This window comes from Schistocerca nitens, chromosome 9 (genome assembly GCF_023898315.1).
Source record: "Schistocerca nitens isolate TAMUIC-IGC-003100 chromosome 9, iqSchNite1.1, whole genome shotgun sequence".
Classification (NCBI taxonomy): Eukaryota; Metazoa; Arthropoda; class Insecta; order Orthoptera; family Acrididae; genus Schistocerca; species Schistocerca nitens.
The window spans coordinates 484,911,544-484,933,081 of NC_064622.1; the positions used below are offsets into that span (position 1 = coordinate 484,911,544).

Sequence of the window (21,538 nt, forward strand, 5' to 3'; positions counted from 1 at the left end):
TGACAATGTTGGCTAGAATACTCTCTTTCATATTCTGAAGGTAACAGGAGTAAAATACAGGGAGCGAAAGGCTATTTACAATCTGTACAGAAACCAGATGGCAGTTATAAGAGTCGAGGGACATGAAAGGGAAGCAGTTGTTGGGAAGGGAGTAAGGGTTGTAGCCTATCCCCGATGTCATTCGATCTGTATATTGAGCAAGCAGTAAAGGAAACAAAAGAAAAATTCGGAGTAGGTATTAAAATCCATGGAGAAGAAATAAAAACTTTGAGGTTCGCCGATGACATTGTAATTCTGTCAGAGACAGCGAAAGACCTGGAAGAGCAGCTGAACGGAATGGACAATGTCTTGAAAGGAGGATATAAGAAGAACATCAACAAAAGCAAAACGAGGGTAATTGAATGTAGTCGAATTAAATCGGGTGATGCTGAGGGAATTAGATTAGGAAATGAGACGCTTAAAGTAGTAAAAGAGTTTTGTTATTTGGGGAGCAAAATAACTGATCATTGTCGAAGTAGAGAGGATATAAAATGTAGACTGGCAATGGCAAGGAAAGCGTTTCTGAAGAAGAGAAATTTGTTAACATCAAGTATAGATTTAAGTGTCAGGAAGTCATTTCTGAAAGTTTTTGTATGGAGTGTAGCCATGTATGGAAGTGAAACGTGGACGATAAATAGTTTAGACAAGAAGAAAATAGAAGCTTTCAAAATGTGGTGCTACAGAAGAATGCTGAAGATTAGGTGGATAGATCACATAACTAATGAGGAGGTCTTGAACAGAATTGGGGAGAAGAGAAATTTGTGGCACAACTTGACTAGACGAAGGGATCGCTTGGTAGGACGTATTCTGAGGCATCAAATTTAGTATTGGAGGGCAGCATGGAAGGTAAAAATCGTAGAGGGAGACCAAGAGATGAATACACTAAACAGATTCAGAAGGACGTAAGTTGCAGTAGGTACTGAGAGATGAAGAAGCTTGCACAGGATAGAGTAGCATGGAGAGCTGCATCAAACCAGTCTCTGGACAAGACCACACCATCATATACAGTCCTGGAAATGGAAAAAAGAACACATTGACACCGGTGTGTCAGACCCACCATACTTGCTCCGGACACTGCGAGAGGGCTGTACAAGCAATGATCACACGCACGGCACAGCGGACACACCAGGAACCGCGGTGTTGGCCGTCGAATGGCGCTAGCTGCGCAGCATTTGTGCACCGCCGCCGTCAGTGTCAGCCAGTTTGCCGTGGCATACGGAGCTCCATCGCGGTCTTTAACACTGGTAGCATGCCGCGACAGCGTGGACGTGAACCGTATGTGCAGTTGACGGACTTTGAGCGAGGGCGTATAGTGGGCATGCGGGAGGCCGGGTGGACGTACCGCCGAATTGCTCAACACGTGGGGCGTGAGGTCTCCACAGTACATCGATGTTGTCGCCAGTGGTCGGCGGAAGGTGCACGTGCCCGTCGACCTGGGACCGGACCGCAGCGACGCACGGATGCACGCCAAGACCGTAGGATCCTACGCAGTGCCGTAGGGGACCGCACCGCCACTTCCCAGCAAATTAGGGATACTGTTGCTCCTGGGGTATCGGCGAGGACCATTCGCAACCGTCTCCATGAAGCTGGGCTACGGTCCCGCACACCGTTAGGCCGTCTTCCGCTCACGCCCCAACATCGTGCAGCCCGCCTCCTGTGGTGTCGCGACAGGCGTGAATGGAGGGACGAATGGAGACGTGTCGTCTTCAGCGATGAGTGTCGCTTCTGCCTTGGTGCCAATGATGGTCGTATGCGTGTTTGGCGCCGTGCAGGTGAGCGCCACAATCAGGACTGCATACGACCGAGGCACACAGGGCCAACACCCGGCATCATGGTGTGGGGAGCGATCTCCTACACTGGCCGTACACCACTGATGATCGTCGAGGGGACACTGAATAGTGCACGGTACATCCAAACCGTCATCGAACCCATCGTTCTACCATTCCTAGACCGGCAAGGGAACTTGCTGTTCCAACAGGACAATGCACGTCCGCATGTATCCCGTGCCACCCAACGTGCTCTAGAAGGTGTAAGTCAACTACCCTGGCCAGCAAGATCTCCGGATCTGTCCCCCATTGAGCATGTTTGGGACTGGATGAAGCGTCGTCTCACGCGGTCTGCACGTCCAGCACGAACGCTGGTCCAACTGAGGCGCCAGGTGGAAATGGCATTGCAAGCCGTTCCACAGGACTACATCCAGCATCTCTACGATCGTCTCCATGGGAGAATAGCAGCCTGCATTGCTGCGAAAGGTGGATATACACTGTACTAGTGCCGACATTGTGCATGCTCTGTTGCCTGTGTCTATTTGCCTGTGGTTCTGTCAGTGTGATCATGTGATGTATCTGACCCCAGGAATGTGTCAATAAAGTTTCCCCTTCCTGGGACAATGAATTCACGGTGTTCTTATTTCAATTTCCAGGAGTGTATATATGCTACGTCTGTTCGAATTTTTATTAACGCATCGTGCAAAAATCTGTACCAAATCCGTAAAGCACTTTTCTGTATTTTGGTAACTACGTCAAACAACGTCTGGTACTTACATAGCAGCACAGAAGCTTAATTTTCTTACTATATATATATCACTCTTCCTAGCACAAAAATCTATCGCTTCGAATGTAGAAAAAAGATTGACACTGGAAGGGTCTCTGTCCACGGAAATAATAGCAGTTTCACAATAAGAAAAAATTAAGTATTAAGTATACATACCGTCTACGTGAGTAGGTCAAAAAGTATTTGCATAACGTTTTTTCTAACTTATTACAACAGTACATAGTGACCGTGAGTTTCAGTTCACTTGATGCGTCATTGCCAAAGACTTCCATTACCCTCATGAGGGAAACGTCCCATCCACCCTCTCAGATTTAGCAGTAGAAAGACCCAGTGGATAGCCTTTACAAATTGAAAACATATGAAGTATGAAAACGAGAAGAAAGCGTACTGAACTGTGAAAAAAGAAGCAAAATAGAAACAGTCAACGGTCCAAGCTGCAGATGTGCAACATCGAGCGTATCGCAACAGTCGCGGTGACGTGGTTGTGTGGTTGTGTTGTTGGACTACTAAGCGAGGTCCAGGTTCGAGTCACGTTTGTGCCCCTGATTCTTTTTTTTTTCACAAAATTAAGAACTTTCCGCCCGGCGATTAACGTGTCCGTTTTCCTTCTATAGTCATGGCGACTGTCGTTCTATACATTCTATACATATGGGTCATGTGGGAAGAATATACTACAGTCGCAAGTAAATGTGATGAACAGTAAGAGCAGGAGAGATGACACGTAGACCTCTCACAGGAATGAAGATAACTGGATGTGAACTATATTGTAACAAATGAATTGAAGAGTCAAAGCTTCCGAAACGGAACTCAAGAGGCAGAACAAACAGGAGCTACGTACGTCTGGACGTCCCTGCCTTGCACCCCGCTGTTGCAAGCTGACGATACATCACGACACAGATACAGATCTGAATACAGCAAACAGACACGTCATTGAGCGAACGGACAGTTCATAATTTTGTGAAAAGAAGTATGGGGCACGAGGGAGATTTGAACACGAAGTAGACCAACGTCATGCCGAAATACCCACGACGCCGTTGCTATTCGAGTTTGCTCGATATTGCACATCTTGAACTTGAGCCGTTCGCTGTTTCGATTTTGCTTCTTTTTTCGCAGTTCGGTACACCTTCTTCCTGTTTTCAAGCTTGATCTGTGTTCAATTTTTGTCGTACTATGCACTGGACCATCTTACCACTAAATCTGAGGGGAGTGCTATGTGTAGTTTCCATTGTCAGAAAAACAATTTTGGAGTTCAGCTTCCTCCATCTCTTCGACGGAGGTCAATTGATGGCTTCTAAACTATTTGTAAGGGACCAAATTACGACGGCGAGGATTCAGGTATGTATGCAGTATGCGCCAACACCTCAGAAAGCACATTATGAAGAGTTTGAAAGGTGTGAGAGGTGATATGTCGGTCCTTGTTGTCGTGTAAAAAAAGAAACCCGTTTGACAATAGACCTCACTGTTTCCAGTTGCATGCTTCAACTCGTTGCAAAGCACAGTACCGTAGCATTGTCAGTTTACTGTCGTCCTCTTCGCCAGGTAATGACCCAGAACGGGCGCTTGTGCATCCCAGAAAACTGTATCACTCTTCTCGCTGGAGAGCCGGAGTGTTTTCATTCCATGGTATGTTTGCTTGCTAGTCCCAAGTGGTGAACCAGTGTTTCATCTCCTTCGATTATTTTGTTTCAAAAACATTTCATCCTCATTAGCATGACTGCCCAATAGCTAATGACATTTCTCACATGACTACACGTGCACTCTTCATTGAATTGTTTTGAGGCCGATACTGAATAGATCTTACGAAAGCTGAGCCTGTTATCGATTATGTCTTATGCAGAACCATTTGTACATCGTTTACCACTTCATCAACAGCCTCTAGTCGGTTACTCAAAGTTGGCATCAGTAGTGGATGTGACAGGACGTTTTGCTGTTTCCTCGTCGTCCTCCTGCGCTTCTTCTGCCTTTTTTATTGTTCAGTCCACGCCTAAACGTATTGTCACGTTCAGACATTGTCCCTGTAATGTGCAGAAAGTCTAGTCCAGACTTCAGCTTCTTGGCCACCTGCAGACCACAAAAACTGATTACCAAACGCTGTTTTTCATCCGTGCAGAGTCACATTTACTTCGCAATAGCATGAAACGAACTGATGTAGTGATGGGTAAACCGAGGACAATGAACTGCAAAATTCTAGGTGCCAAAGATTTCTCGTTGTTCTCAAAAACCGACGCCAGTTCTCAATTTTCAGTTCTTTCTTCGTAATGTCATAAAATTGTTAACACAAACGTTTACACCCTGACAGTTGGTAAAATCACTCGTAACAAGACATTTAACTATGCTCTGTATTGATGAGGTAAACTGATAGATACTGTATTTTTAATACACTGTTATTATTTAAGATGTTTAATTTTTAGTTCACAATGGTTTTAAGAATGAGATTTTCACTCTGCAGCGGAGTGTGCGCTGATATGAAACTTCCTGGCAGATTAAAACTGTGTGCCCAACCGAGAGTCGAACTCGGGACCTTTGCCTTTCGCGGGCAAGTGCTCTACCAGCTGAGCTACCGAAGCACGACTCACGGCCAGTACTCACAGCTTTACTTCTGCCAGTACCTCGTCTCCTACCTTCCAAACTTTACAGAAGCTCTCCTGCGAACCTTGCAGAACTAGCACTCCTGAAAGAAAGGCTACTGCGGAGACATGGCTTAGCCACAGCCTGGGGGATGTTTCCAGAATGAGATTTTCACACTGCAGCGGAGTGTGCGCTGATATGGAAGGTAGGAGACGAGGTACTGGCAGAAGTAAAGCTGTGAGTAGCGGGCGTAAGTCGTGCTTCGGTAGCTCAGATGGTAGAGCACTTGCCCGCGAAAGGCAAAGGTCCTGAGTTCGAGTCTCGGTTGGGCACACAGTTTTAATCTGCCAGGAAGTTTCACAATGGTTTTGTTTTCTTTGGGGGGGGGAAGGTGGGGGGGGGGGGGATAGGTGTGCACAGTTCGTCTGCCGTCGTGTATCACAGACTGTCTGCTGTTGTGTCTACTGCACCGACCACGGCTGTTGACAGCAAGAGCTCCACAATGCCACATACATTCTGTCTTCGTTCGTTTTTAACAATAATCACTATTAACTATTTTCTTATTCCATTGGAAGATGTTTTTAAAAAAGGAATAGCGACATGTTAATTAGCAGCATGTGCAGTACGGAAATAAAGAAAATGCATTTATGTATTAAATAAACATGGAGTGCATTTTAAGACTGTGATGAAAAAGAAATTGCAAAGAATTTTTTTCCGAGTTGGCTTCCGGTTCTAGAAAAACGCTCTCTGAATCTGTTATTTGAGAAAAGGAGAGAGACAGCCACTATAGCTTCTCAGTTCTAGCTGAGTTCTCCGGTTTCTGATCTCGTTCCTCAGATCTTATTTCTTTTCTGTCACTCCTAAGTTCTCGGTTTTCTGATCCCCCTTCTCAGTTCTCTATTCTTCGTACTAAGTCCTTCGTTGTGTATTCATTTCCACTGACCAAAATCAGGCGAGTTTTCGGTTCTCATATTTGTATTTGTTTCCATTTTGTACCAGCTGCCTTTTGAAGCATGAATTCAGTCAACGTATTGGTTTATTCAGTTGTTAAACAAATTACAACGTTGAATTGAAATGTGTATTAAAACATACAATATTTTTTGCAGCATAAAATACATCGAATTATAGAACTAAAAGTTCCATTAACTTTCAAAAATGATTCTGAAAAGTGGCAAGTGTGTAAAATATTTAGCAAACAAGTTGTGATTAAACTAACGAAGTTATTTAAGCACTACTAATATGGGAAGCGGTAACTACCTCTACCGGTGCCCCGGAGATGTGGCTAATGGCCGCTGGGGAACGTCAGCCACAGCATCTTGGTCGCTGTCTGCCCAGGCGTCGACGGTAGGCAGATAAGAAGGCGTGCTTCGTCTCGGGGTAAGAGTATGGATTTTAGTACGAAACGCTGTTGAGCACATCCCTTGTATGGATCAGAATGAGTCTGTCAGCGATCAGATTTCAAGCAGATGTGACGTTCCTTCGTCAAAACCAGTTCTAATGGAAGTATCCCATAACACGTCATATGTAGTTTTGCAAAAATGAGAAAATTCAAACGAATGTGTGGAAGTGTATTTCTGCATATCTCTAGAAGACTTTGAGCAGTTTTAACAAGAATACATACCGTCTGATAAAAAGTACTTAAATTTGTTCTAGAAAACTTACATGTGATGAGAGGCTAGGGCGGGCTGAGGAATGGACTTAGGTCTGTCGTAAATGATGGTACCAGTGTCAAATACGCACTTTTTATGGTATCTAGGCCAGTGGGTAAAATGTCTGAATTTAGTCGAACAGAACATTCTCAAAATATATAGAAACGAAAAGAACTCTTTAAAAATTCTGTAAGTTATATCGATGATATTTTTTCACCTCATTATGTTCTGGTGAACTTTACAACTTTAAAGGTGAATCTGAAGTAACCGCCACCAGAGTTGCTGTGAAAGTTTCATTTCTATATCGCGCTTTAACAAGCGTATTTGCCGAATATACCAATAATCAACAGACGGAAGACTCGTACAAACAGGTCCTGCGACAGGACACAGTCAATGGGAGACGCGAGTTTAATGCGTCGTATTTGGGAGTGGAACTCTGAGAGCTCTTATCGTGAAACTTGCGGCATCGGTCTCGGAAAGGGCAATACGTGCCCACACTGGATACCGTTCGGCCATTGTAAATTCATGGGATCGATAAAATATTTGAAAACTGCGTAACTACTTGGCACATAAAGTATTGTAGGTCATCAACATGCCACGCAGAATGGCCATTTTGTGTAGTTTAAGTATTTACATTGATATATTTCTCATCGTATTGTATTTAGTCATTTGATAAAGAAATTGAAAGAAAGACATTAAGATGGTATGGGCATGTTAAGAGGATGCATGGGCAGAGACTCCCCAAAATTATAGAACAACTAAAAAAATGGTTCAAATGGCTCTGAGCACTATGGGACTCAACTGCTGTGGTCATCAGTCCCCTAGAACTTAGAACTACTTAAACCTAACTAACCTAAGGACATCACACACATCCATGCCCGAGGCAGGATTCGAACCTGCGACCGTAGCAGTCGCACGGTTCCGGACTGCGCGCCTAGAACCGCGAGACCACCGCGGCCGGCAGAACAACTACAGCTGGATGGGAAAAGACCTAGAGGGCGCCCAAGAACACGGTGGAAAATGGGAGTGAGAATATCTGTTGAAAGGAGAGGTGTGACCTGGCAGCAAGTGGAGGAAGAAAAGTGGTGGGAGGACCGAGCCAAATGGAGGGGACTCATCAGCACACAGACCCGGCAGTAGCTGGAGCGGGATTCGGATATAGATAGATATCAACAAGATTATTTTGAATTTTTTCCCCTTACATGTTTAAGGTACAACGACTAAAGATTTACTGTTTGAGTAATATATGTTTACGAACGCCAGAAAAAATCAGAGTACAGACATAAAAGGGTATATAGTGTATGACACCTCAGTGTAAAATATCTGGTTGTAAATACAGCGTTTATAAAATGTCACATTTATCCACTAAACAGTTTCTTATATTCTTTGCAAAATAATGCCACACCTCAACAGTAGAACTTAAATGATTGACACTACAATAGTGAAGCCGTAGCCACAGTACATAATTTTGTTTTCTTTAAAAAGTGGGGGTTACATTACCGGTGGCGCGGTGCATGTTTCGAGCAGCAGTTCGCCAAAATGACAGCGTATGGCACGATCGTCTTGTTTGTGTAGCAAGAAACGTGACTCACGCAACCACGTGCATGTTTACGCTGACCAAAGGTCCAATCTCGTAGATTCCGAGCCTACTGCTGTTGTAATTAACTATGTCGTTGGGTAGACACTGAAACTCGTGGGAGTCGTTCGGTGTGTTGAACAACGTGGGCTGAACAGCGTACGGTGAAACACCTGACCCTGCACCAGCTCTGTTCCCTGTAGTCAGATCCGCCACAGACCGCCGCCCACCGTGCCTTACATGGTGGGCAAGCCTCTGACAAGGGGAGGCCACCAATTGTGAAATTCAGATTCGATTCATATTGCGCATAATAAAAGCTCATAGCCAGAGGTGTAATGTGGCAAAGCACCAAGATGCACTTCTCAGCCGTTGTCGAGAAAATCGACAGTTAAAAGAAACCGTTAAGGTGAAATACTCTCTACGTCGTGGCGCAGCGATAAGCGCTCGGATTCGTCATCCGAATATATATATATAAAATTCCTGGCAATCAGTTGCAACAATTATGCATATAATAAGTTGTTGAAAGTCGTTTGTCGTGGAAAAACTGGCGACTTCGAACATGATTATGTTTTCTGCAAACAAAGTTGTATTTCACAAATGTTATTAATTGTCTTCATAATGTTTACACGTGTAGTTAACGGAAGACGTAGAAACGATATTCCGAAAGGAATACGTATAGTGTAAGTCAAACGTTCGAATTAGAGACCCCATGATATATATATATATATATATATATATATATATATATATATATATATATATATATTACAAAAAACACTAAAAAAATTGCATGGCACGAGATTCGATCCGGCGACCTTTGACTTACGAACCAAAGCACTTACCGCTGCGCCACGACGCTATAGGAAGTTATACATCGTAGAGAGTATTTCACCGCAACGGTTTCTATTAACTGTCGATTTTCTCGACAACGGCTGAGAAGTGCATCTTGCTGCTTTGCCACATCACACCTCTGGCCATGAGCTTTTATTATGCGCAGTATGAATCGAATCTGAATTTCACAATTGGCGGCCTCCCCTTGTGAGATCCACGTTCTGCGATCAGTCGTCTGCATCCAACACACTGTCTCTTACTTGCTGTTTCAGCTATTTTCCGTAGATGATCATGAAAGTAGCACGCTGTTTCTAAGGTTCTCATTCCAGGTTCCGTGAGATACTAATCTGTCCTTCATCCAGTTTGGTTATGTCAGCTAATTTGAGGCCCAAATCGTCGCTAGAATGATTCCCCATTCGTGTTGCTTCGACTGTACAGGTTGTTTGAAAAGAGTCACATATTCCCAGAAGGGGGAATTATTGGTCAAAAGTAGAAGAAAAGTTCCTGTAATGATATATCTGGAAACCAGTACCTGTCGAGACATGGGATAATCTGCCCTCTCATTTCCATCTGTCTGTCACGTACAATTAGACATTATAGGCAGTGCTACATGATGTTAACACGCACCGTGACACAGCCTTCAGTTCTTGTTCACAAAGAATTACGTACCCTTTCAAATACGTTTCTCCATTCGGACTGCATCACATACATTGCTTGCACGCTCCAGTAACGTCTGTGTACCGGGTGATCAAAAAGTCAGTATAAATTTGAAAACTTAGTAAACCACGGTAAAATGTAGATAGAGAGGTACAAATTGACACGTGCTTGGAATGACATGGGGTTTTATTAGAACCCAAATAAAACTCACAAAATATCCGACAGATGGCGCTGGACAGCAAAGCTGCTACCGTGACGGGTGAGAGGTACGCCGGTATGTTACAGAATCGCATCATCGCCAGCCTGGCTCATAAACACCTGCTGGAACGTACGATGTTTATGCAGGATGACGCTCCACCCCATATTGCTAGAAGCGTGAAAGATTTGTGCGCGTCGTTTCGTGATGATCGTGTGCTCAGCCGCCACTTTCGTCATGCTTGACCTCCCAGGTCCCCAGACCTCAGTCTGTGCGATTATTGGCTTTGCGGTTACCTGAAGTCGCAAGTGTATCGTGATCGACCGACATCTCTAGGGATGCTGAAAGACAACATCCGACGCCAATGCCTCACCATAACTCCGGACATGCTGTACAGTACTGTTCACAACATTATTCCTCGACTACAGCTATTATTGAGGAATGATGGTGGACATATTGAGCATTTCCTGTAAAGAACATCATGTTTGCTTTGTCTTACTTTGTTGTGCTAATTATTGCTTTTCTGATCAGATGAAGCGCCATCTGTCGGACATTTTTTGAACTTTTGCATTTTTTTTTTGTTCTAATAAAACCCCATGTCATTCCAAGCATGGGTGTAAATTTCTGCCTCTCTATCTACATTATTCCGTGATTTATTCAATTTTCAAATTTATACTGACTTTTTGATCACCCGGTATTTTCATGGATTGTGATACGTCTGTGCTTTTACACGTAATCCAAGCCATAAATCCAACAGACTCAGGGCTGGTGAACAGGGAGACGGGACTACCAGGCCTTCTATAGCAATCCATCGACCGTGAAATGTTGCGCTGAGGCGCTGTCTCACGATCGGTAGAAAAAATGGTTCAAATGGCTCTGAGCACTATGGGACTTAACAGCTGTGGTCATCAGTCCCCTAGAACTTAGAACTACTTAAACCGAACTAACCTAAGGACATCACACACATCCATGCCCGAGGCAGGATTCGAACCTGCGACCGTAGCAGTCGCGCGGTTCCGGACTGCGCGCCTAGAACCGCGAGACCACCGCGGCCGGCGATCGATAGAAAATGAGGCGGTGTCCGGTCATGTGTAAACCTGAAGTCGTTGTCTGTCTGCAACAGTAACGTTCTCCAATAGTGCTGGTAATTCACTGTGCAGAAATCAGTGACACGCAGAACTGGTTGATCGCTTTACTAAGGCATGTGACCTTATGAGTCTGTCGCCGACAATTCCTGTCCAGACATTGACAATGAAGCAGTCCTGACGTGTCGCCTCCACGGATGCGCAAGGATTTTCATGTGGCACTTTACTTTGCAATCTCTTGTTACAGCGTACACCACTGAACACTACTACCCACATCTCAGCCAGTGCTGGTTTCCGGACATGTAATTACAAGAAATTTTCTCCTAGTTTTGACCAAAACTACCTCTGGTTTTGACAGCGCCATTTGTTGACATACAGTTGGACTGTGGCTGTGTAGTCATGATTGTTTCGGCCCTTCACTGAATATCCGAAAGAGCACACATCTCGGCTACAAAAATTCTGAATTTGGATGAAGATGCGGTCCCCAGTCACCTGTTTCAGGATTGTGAGCAGACATCCGAACTGGAAGCGTCAACCTCAAGCAACTGTATCTCCACAGTCACCAAGCTTTTCCAAATGAATTAGTGTTTCGCCTCTGATGTCAACAGCATCTATGAAACGCTTGATTCTGATCTTCCTTCATTTCTGTAGTGTCGATCGGGCATGCAGCGATATTCTGCGAGACGCCAAAAAGACGGCGGCATACATGACTGAACTCTGAGGGAACGCCACCACACGCCTCTGTCTGGCACCACACACGAGGTATGCTCAAAATATAACCGCACCTTTTTGTTAAATAATTTCATTTTTTCGTCTCCGTAGTTGTTATCTCCTACAATAATTCCCCTTTAAGGGGGGGGGGGGGGGGGGGTAGGACGTCAAGCGGCCCGATTTGGAGCAAGACAGGCACCACAGAATATTTTAATTCAGACTGTCCATACTTTTACAAATAAATTCGTAAAACTTTGTCAGCATGACTAGCAGGGATTCAGGATTCACACTCATGGTAGTGGAAGTTAAAAAACATAACAAGATAATTTTTTTTACATGTGAAATTTCATCATTTTTTTTTTTTCATTTACTACTGGCTGCATTTGTTGCTATAGGTACACTTTTCTTCGTAAGTAAGAGAGATTCTTCGATGAATTTTGCGCAGCACACCAACCATACTTACAGGTATATGAAACTCTAGAATTTATTTACTTTATGAAGAAACGAATGAGCTGTTGCATTTTAAACTTCATGTTTAGAAAAAAAACTCAACTCTTATAGTTAATTACCTCAATTTTTACCACAGTTTTTAATAGATTTCATACACCTGTAAGTATGGTTTGTATGCTGTGCAAAATTCATCGAACAATCTCTCTTACTTATGAAGAAAAGTGTACCTATAACAACAAATTCAGCCAATAGTAAGTGAAAAAATGCTGAAATTTGACAAGCAAAAAAAATTTATTCTGTTATGTGTTTGAACTTCCACTGTTATGAGTGTGAATCTTGAATCCTTCCTGGTCATGCTGACAAAGTTTTACGAATTTATTTGTAAAAGTACAGACATTGGAAATTAGAGTGTCCTGTGGTGCCTGTCTCGCTGCACGTCGGGCCGCTTGACGTCCTACCCCCCTTAAACATTACACAATCTTTGTAACCCCCCAAACAATTCCGGAACTCGACCTTTGCGCCCGTCACGTCTTAGCTCTCTTGGCTACGTGTTTTTAATCTTTTCTGTTCTTGCAAAAATACAGCTGTTTGTGCTTCATTGTTGGGAACAGAAAAAGTTCACATGAGTCATTCGTGTCAGGCGAATAGGAAGGATATGGCATCGTTACAGTATTGTTTTAAACGAAACGTTACAGTATTGTTTTTAATGAAAAATTCGTTACCAAGCAACGAAGTGTAGGCAGGAGCGTCATGATTGTGCAAAAGCCATGAATTGTTTCACCAAAAATTCTGGTCGTTTATTTTTCGGATTGTTTCATACAGACTGTGTTCAACGTGTAATTAATATCCCTTACTGATCAGTCGACCTTGTGACGAGAGCTGTTGGTAGACAATGCCATTAAAATCGAAAAACATGGCGAGCCTAATCATCATATTTGACCAATCTTCTCGACATTTTTTCAATCTTGGCGGTTCGGAATGCTGCCACTGGAGTGATTGAGCTTTAGTTTCGACACCATATCCGTAAACTCGAGTCTCGTCACTTGTAATGGTACGATTCAGTGGTTCCGCTACATTCTTGCCTTCATTTAGCTACTTTCGAAATTCAACAAATTGGGAACAAATTTGGGTGTCACGTTTCATACCCCAAAACATTTGAAAAACTTTTTTGACATGAACCAGCTGATGTGCCAACTGTTCTGGAGTAACGACAAGCGCCGGCACGACGATGAAGGACGGAAGAGCAGAGAAGGCTGTGAGACGACGTCGGCCAGTAGTACGCAGACCAGGATGATACCAAGACAGGAGTGGCAGCTATACGAAGAGAATAGCCGCGGCCGCGGTGGAACACGAGCCGTCATACAAACGCCACAGCAGTGACTTATAAACTGTATTGTTTTGCTTGCATTGAACTTGTATATACCGAAGAACATGGATTATTTGCATGTCGACATTTGCTTGCAACATACCTTTGTGAATATGCAAAGTTAAGTACTGTCAATTCAGTTTACTGCAATAAACTCCATGATTTGCTTGAGTTGTTTTTTAGGAATCCAAGAAAACAGCTTCCTAGGCACCCTATATTAGTCTAGTGGGCAGGATACTGCATTGGCGACGAGTTATGAGAAGACCCCAGTGCCTCAGGGCCATGGAATTTTCCTTTGTATTTTGCTGCCACCTTAATTCTCTATTGGCTTTTCTTTGCGGGTTGTTTACTTGTTTTAACAGTCTCTTGTCATGTTTTTGCAGAAATTTTCTTTGCTTTTCTACTTATTTTTTGCCTTGTCTGTATCTGGCATTTGTCTCTTCCAATAAGCCCACCCCACCTATCCCACTCCCTGCTCAGGTGTCACAGCTGCAAGCATTAGATGCAATGCAGCTGATGCACATGTTTCAGTTCCAGACCCAACAAATATCTACACTGCTAAACATGGTGCAGCAGCTACTGGCCAACGATATCTGACCAATGGTTCAAGCGTCTACTGTAGCACTGAGTGCTCTACCGCCTTTTCGCCAGTTTCATGAACAAGAAGAGGAATGGCTCGGGTGGTTGCAACAGTTTGAAGCCCACGTAATTGCTCACAATGTGCCAGGTACTGTGAAACTTCCCTATCTATTATCCACAGTAGGAAGGCTAATACAAAAACTGTTCCCTAAAGCTACTCCGAGTGAACTTTTGTATGATCACGTAGTAGATTCGCTAATTCACTATTATGACCAACAAGTGAATGTGATAGCAGCTAGGTGTCAATTCTTAAGTTGTAAAAAACGGCCAGAACAAACTTATCGTGAGAGGGTAACAGATTTGCAGGGTATGAAGAGGAAATGCTAATTCAAATGTAATTGTGGCGCTTTATATTCAGATTTTATGTTGTGTTATGCCATTGTGTACAATGTAACTAAAGTAAAACTCAGACAAGAGATTTTTAAGCAATCCCATCCATCATTTCAGAAAGTAGTGCAAATACTAGATCAGTACGATTCAGTGCCCTGTCAGCCGATAAATTTGAGCAGCGAACTATGTGTCGTGTTGAGTCCCTTGTTTGCCACTGGCCCATTTAGCAGTGGCAGCTTGCACTCGCCACGCCGCATAAACAACTCTCCACACCGTGTAAGCAGCTCGCTAAACAAGCAGCTACACAGGCGAACAGAATTAAGTCCTGCCATCAGTGTTATTCACAGCACAAATGCCAAGACTGCCCCTCCCAACAAGCTTGAGGCAAGAAAGGACATGTACAGTCTGTATGTTTGCAATGGAACAAACATAAGAATTCGGCCCACTCACAAAAATCTAGTCACAAGACCGATGTCATTAACGAAGTATATTCAAAGTCTGCAGCAGGCATTATCAAAACTAGCAATGGAGCAGTTTCTTCAGTACTACGCCAGCCCAACAAACCTTTTGTTCAATCACTTCTTTGTGTGGAAATGTGATAAATTTACGTTGGGAACGGGTGCCTCTGTTAGAGTGCTGAATCGTGACACATATGAAATGTTATTCTCCCCACGCCTGTCCAAAACTAGCATGCACCTGACAGCTTATAATGGACAAGACATTTCCGTTCTTGGAAAATAAACTTTGCCTGCCATGTATTGCTTGCATACGCGAACAGTTACTTTTACAGTGCTAAAATCATGTGATTGTGAGAACATATTTGGTCTCGATTCATTTGAGTTGTTTTGCTTTAACATTCAGGACAATCTGTTGTCAGTGGCTGCATTCCATGCCAAAGACAGTGTAGCTAGCTTGCTGAAAGGAATCCTTGAACTCTTTTCTGAAGGTTTAGGTAAGGCTAACAATTTTGTTGCACACATTACTCTGATAGACAATGCTCAGTCGAAATTTTGCCAGGCCAGGACTGTTCCCATTGCACTACGAGACAAAGACGCTGCTGAGCTAACAAGGGAACCTCCCCATCGCACCCCCCTCAGATTTAGTTATAATTTGGCACAGTGGATAGGCCTTGAAAAACTGAACACAGATCAATCGAGAAAACAGGAAGAAGTTGTGGGGAACTATGAAAAAATAAGCAAAATATACTAACTGAGTAGTCCATGGGTAATATATGCAACATCAAGGATGATATGAGCACAGGCGCGCCGTGGTCCCGTGGTTAGCGTGAACGGCTGCTAAACGAGAGGTCCTTGGTTCAAGTCTTCCCTCGACTGAAAATTTTACTTTCTTTATTTTCGCAAAGTTATGATCTGTCCGTTCGTTCATTGACGTCTCTGTTCACTGTAATAAGTTTAGTGTCTGTGTTTTGCGACCGCACCGCAGTACTGTGCGATTAGCAGACGAAAGGACGTGCCTCTCCAATGGGAACCGAAAACATTTGATCGCAAGGTCATAGGTCAACCGATTCCTCCACAGGAAAACGTGTCTGATATATTCTACACGACACTGGTGACGGCATGTGCGTCACATGACAGGAATATGTTGTCGACACACCTAACTTCCACACTTGGAGAATGGGTAAAAAGATTCTTCTACCTTGCCCGATTTAGGTTTTCTTGTGGATGTGATAATCACTTCCAAAAAATTGATGAAAACATAAGAGTGTGTCACATAAACTTCAACAAATGAATGCAACAGTTTCACAGTCGCACAGTTTTCTCTGTGCTCTGTCAAAACATATGTTTTTAAGGTTTTCAAATTTTTCCGTGTGTAGACCGTCAAATCCTACATATGTCCAAGCAAATCTGAACATGTCCTGGAATTTTGCACAGCGAAGTTAATTAGAACTCTGATAATTGTCTGAAAATAAAAAAATTTTCACGCGAGGGAAGACTTGAACCGAGGACCTCTCGTTCCGCAGATGCTGACGCTAACCACGGGACCACGGCGCCCTTGTGCTCACATCGTCCTTGATGTTGCCTATGTTTCCTATGGACTGCTTAGTTAGTATATTTTGCTTATTTTTTCATAGTTCAACACAATTTCTTCCTGTTTTCTCGATTGATCTGTGTTCAGATTTTCGAGGCCTATCGACTGTGCCAACTTATAACTAAATCTGAGGGGGGTGCGATGGGGAGGTTCCCTTGTAAGAGAACTGCAAGATAGCGGAGCTATTACGCCCATACAAGCTAGTCAAAGGGGAAGTCCACTGCTTTTACTCCCCAAACCCTCAGGTCGCATTCGCCTCTGTGTTGACTTTGTCTACAGTCAACTCACAAACTGTGATTGATACTTACCAAATGGCAGTCCCAGAGGATCTCATGGACGGATTAGGCGCTGGTCGCTACTTTTCAAATATGATTTGCACGACGCATATCTTCAAATACCACATCGATGAAGAATCTAAAGAAGTGTATGTAGTGAATACTCATTTGGTCTTGTTTAAATATTTGCGTTTACCTTTTGGCAGTGCTTCCCTACCCGCCATTTTATTTGGAGCAGCTGACTGCTCAAGCACAAAACTGTTCAAACTATTTGCACGATATTGAAGTAACAGGTCGTACACCTGACGATCATACTGCAAATTTACGTGCTTTGTTTCGTGTGTTATCTGATGCAGGAATAAAGTGTAGACTGGACAAGTGCGATTCTTTTAAACCTGAGTTGCAGTATCTTGGTCATGTAATAAACAATGAAGGTGCACATCCTCTACGGTCGCATTTGTGAGCCATATTAGATTTGCCAATTCCTGGCAATGTCAAAGAATTGCAGTTAGTGAAAATTAACTATTATATTCGGTTCATACCGAATGCTGCACAAATCGCAGCTCCATTGCATCGTTTGCGTCGCAAGAATGTCCCCTTTGTTTGGACAGATGAGTGCCAAGTAACTTTTCAAAAACTTAAAGATGCAGTGCTGATTAATCGATGCTTGGTTCACTTTGATCCTGACAAACCAAATGACTGCAAGTTGACGCTTCCTCTAACGGAATCGGTGCAGTGCTTTCACACAGAATTGGTGAAACACAAGCCTATCGCTTTCGCATCGAAAGTGTTGTCTAAAGCTCAGTGTAACTTTCACAAATTGAGAAAGAGGCTTTGGCTATTTTGTATAGTGTCATCAAATTCCACCACTATTTGCATGACAGAAAATTCTATTTAGTAACCGATCGCAAGCCATTGCATCCTTGTTTCATCCGACGAAACCGGTTCCAGTACGAATTGCCCAAAAATTGCAAAGATGGGCTTTGTTGTTGTCTCAATACAAGTATGAGATTGTGTATCGTCCGACAGCTCAACATGGTAATGCAGACGCACTCTCGCGTCTTCCTATTCGCCCTGACACAGACTTTAACGCTTCTGCTGCATCATGTTGTCACATCGATACTCAGGATTCTGAATTACTTCAATCTTTTCCGCTGAACTATAGATAAGTTACACAGGCCACGGAAGCTAATGCAGATTTGAACATTTTGCTACAGTACATTCGCACATTTTGGCCTCCTTCCTTGCATAGCATAAAGAACTCTGTAGTGCACAGATAATTTGCACGTCGGCATAGGCTAGCTACACAGCAAGGTGTGATTCTTGTTCAAAATGAGTGGACAGTCACGTGTGTTGATCCCCAAAGCTTTGCAAAAAGAAGTGTTGCAGTTACTTTACCAGAGACACTTGGGTATTGTTCGTACGAAACAGTTAGCGCGTCGACACAGTACTTGGCTGGGTATGGACACCCAAATAGAACAGATGAAGTCACAGTGCCACGCATGTGCGGAAAATCAGTCCGCTCCACCTGAAAAATTCTCTGCTTGGCCTAAGTCGCAATCACCATGGCAACGTGTGACTTTGCGGGACCTTTTTGGAACATTCACTGGTTGATTGTGGTTGATTCATTTAGTAAGTTTCCTTTTGCTATGCCAATGAACGCGACAACGTCACGTAGCATAATTCAAATGTTGTCCTCTATTTTTTGCGTCGAAGGTTTGCCTTAAGTCATAGTGTCGAACAACGGCTTTCAGTTCACTGCAAATGAATTTTAAACATTCTGTGAACGCAGTGGCATACAGCATCTAACTAGTGCACCATTCCATCCGCAGTCAAACGGCGAAGCGGAACGTTTTGTCCGAACCTTCAAGCAGCAGATGGCCAAACTTCGCTCCGCACACACCAGGGATGCAACTGTTTCTCGCCTCCTACTGTTCGCATCCACGAGATGGACCATCGCCGGCGGAATTCCCTCACGGCCGCTGCCATCGGACGTTGATCCACCTGCTCCACCCACCTTAGCATCTGGCGCCGAAGGAAGGTCGCAAGTATCGCTTCACGCCACATGATATTGTGTTTTTCAGGGTTTTAGCTGCAGCAGACGGTGGGCGCGAGGCGAGATCGTTCATCGACTTGGTGCACGCATGTACATCATTTCAGTCCCAGACGGATTGCAGCGCCGACATGACAATCAAGCTCACCACTGTCACGTGCGCGGTGGTCCTTCTGTGTCTCTTCCCCCAGATTCAGAGATCCCGAGGACAGCGCGGCCACAGCAGCCGCCAGAGGGTGTTATCACGACACAGCGGGACGACCCCATGGAGACGGCGCCTTCGCCTCCTCCGCCTCCTCTCGTCCTACCGATGGAGCTGGACCCGCCCATGCCGGATGGCGGGGTATGGCTGGAAGCTTGACGTCCCCTGCAGCCACAGCTTCCGGTCCAGTGAAGTGTCCACCCTCCTGCCTCTCCCGCCGTTGTCGCCCTCCCTATACGACGGCGGTCCGTCGGTTTTGGGGGGGGGGGGGGGGGGGGGGCGTAACAAAAAGCGCCAGCACGACGAAAAAGAATGGAAGGGCAGAGAGGGCTTTGAGACGACGTCAGCCAATAGTACGCGGAGTAGGACGACACGAAGATAGGAGTGGCCTCTACCGGAAGAGAGAAAATAAGCGGCGCGCCGCCTAGCAGCGGCCGTAGTGAAAGACGAGCCGCCATACAAACGCGACAGCAGTTATTTATTAACTGAATTGTTTTGCTTGCATTGAACTTGTATGTACCGAAGGATATTCATAATTTGCATGTCCCCATTTGCTTGCGACATACCTTTGTGAATACTTACTGTAATCCAACCAACCAACCAATCACTCCGTCTTCAGGCCACAAGTGGCCCATCGGGACCATCCGACCGCCGTATCATCCTCAGTTGAGGATGCGGATAGGAGGGGCGTGTGGTCAGCACACCCCTCTCCCGGTCGTTATGATGGTTTTCTTTGACCGGAGCCGCTACTATTGGATCGAGTAGCTCCTCAATTGGCTTCACGAGGCTGAGTGCACCCCGAAAAATGGCAACAGCGCATGGCGGCTGGATGGTCACCGATCCAAGTGCCGACCACGCCCGACAGTGCTTAACTTCGGTGATCTCACGGGAACCGGTGTATCCACTGTGGTAAGGCCGTTGCCTCCATTAATATGACTTGCCTGAATTGTTGTCTAGCGATCCGAGAAAACAGCTTCCTAGGCACCCTATAGTAGACGAGTGGGCAGGACACTACATCAACATCATCTGATACTTATCTGATGATGGTTCTACGACCATACGTAATTATTTCTTTCATTTTTTCCGCTATTTCAAAGGCTGATAATATGCTGGGCGGTCCAGGCAGCACGTCATCTTCAACGTCTTCACACCTTGCATGGGGGCTTAATTAAATAATATGCAAATAATTTTGATCTTAGTAGCTGACTGTCCGGTTACGCTGTCTCGTAACCGGTTGGCCCTGACTAGTATTAGTACGCAACCTGACTGCATAGAATAACAACAAAGAATGAAAGAAAACTTCCGTTAACACAATTAATTAATTAAGTCCCCAGCAACTATAAAAGCTACGAAACAAAAACTACGAAACAACAAGCACAAGTGTAACTGTTCTGTGTGTGGAAGTGTGATTCAACGTACACATCTGGCACGGTTCTTCCTCAATAAGACAAGATATTTTAAACACCATTTACATTGAATTAATTAAATAAAACTGAAATACTATACTTGCACATAGAAACCAGAATTACACTCTAATACATGAACACAAGCCAGATGCTTTGTTGACTGAACCTGTGACCAAGAGGCATTATTGTTTAAGACATTTGAAATAAAAATAAAAAAAATTTATTACCTTCATATATATTGACGAAACATACACTCTGATCATTACAACATCCGCAATCGAACAGCATCGGCTGTCTAACCCATCAGAACAACTGCATACAACATGCTCACAACTAGTCACGGCTACATCGGAACTCCTACTGCCCACTTCTCAATAAGCACTCTCCACTACCACATCTCAACAAGCACTGCCAGTGGAGGCGGCTGAATAATACTCTTTGGCGCAATCTCTGGCGCCGTGACTCAGTGTAGCCACCTTTCATATGCCCCTCCTCCACGGGCTAGAATTTGATGGTATTTTTTCCAGCATTGGTGGTGAAAATACCATCAAATTCGTCCAAAAGAATACAGACAAAAATTAAAAAGTAATATTAATAAGTGAATATCGCATCACTAAATAAATTTTGGCTTTGCACTGACCCTTCAATAACCTAATCCTAATATATATAATACAGTAAGGAATACAAATGCTTGCATACATAGGATTTTACATAATACTTTACACAGGTATCATGTCGTTAAACAATTCAATCAATAGCGTCAGCAATGACGAATAGGTGCAGGTAAGAGTCTCATAACATCTCATAAACAGTAAACACACAAAAAATCAGTTCATACAAATATTCACATAAAATCCTTTCAATAGTTCAATAAACAAGTAGGACTCCTCGGAGTAGTTGACA

At 43.9% G+C, this 21,538-nt stretch overlaps 1 pseudogene; it reads right to left on the minus strand.

The window, feature by feature from the left end:
- Positions 1-20,035: 20,035 nt before the first annotated feature.
- Positions 20,036-20,152, minus strand: LOC126204819 (5S ribosomal RNA; annotated as a pseudogene).
- Between the last annotated feature and the right edge of the window lie 1,386 nt (positions 20,153-21,538).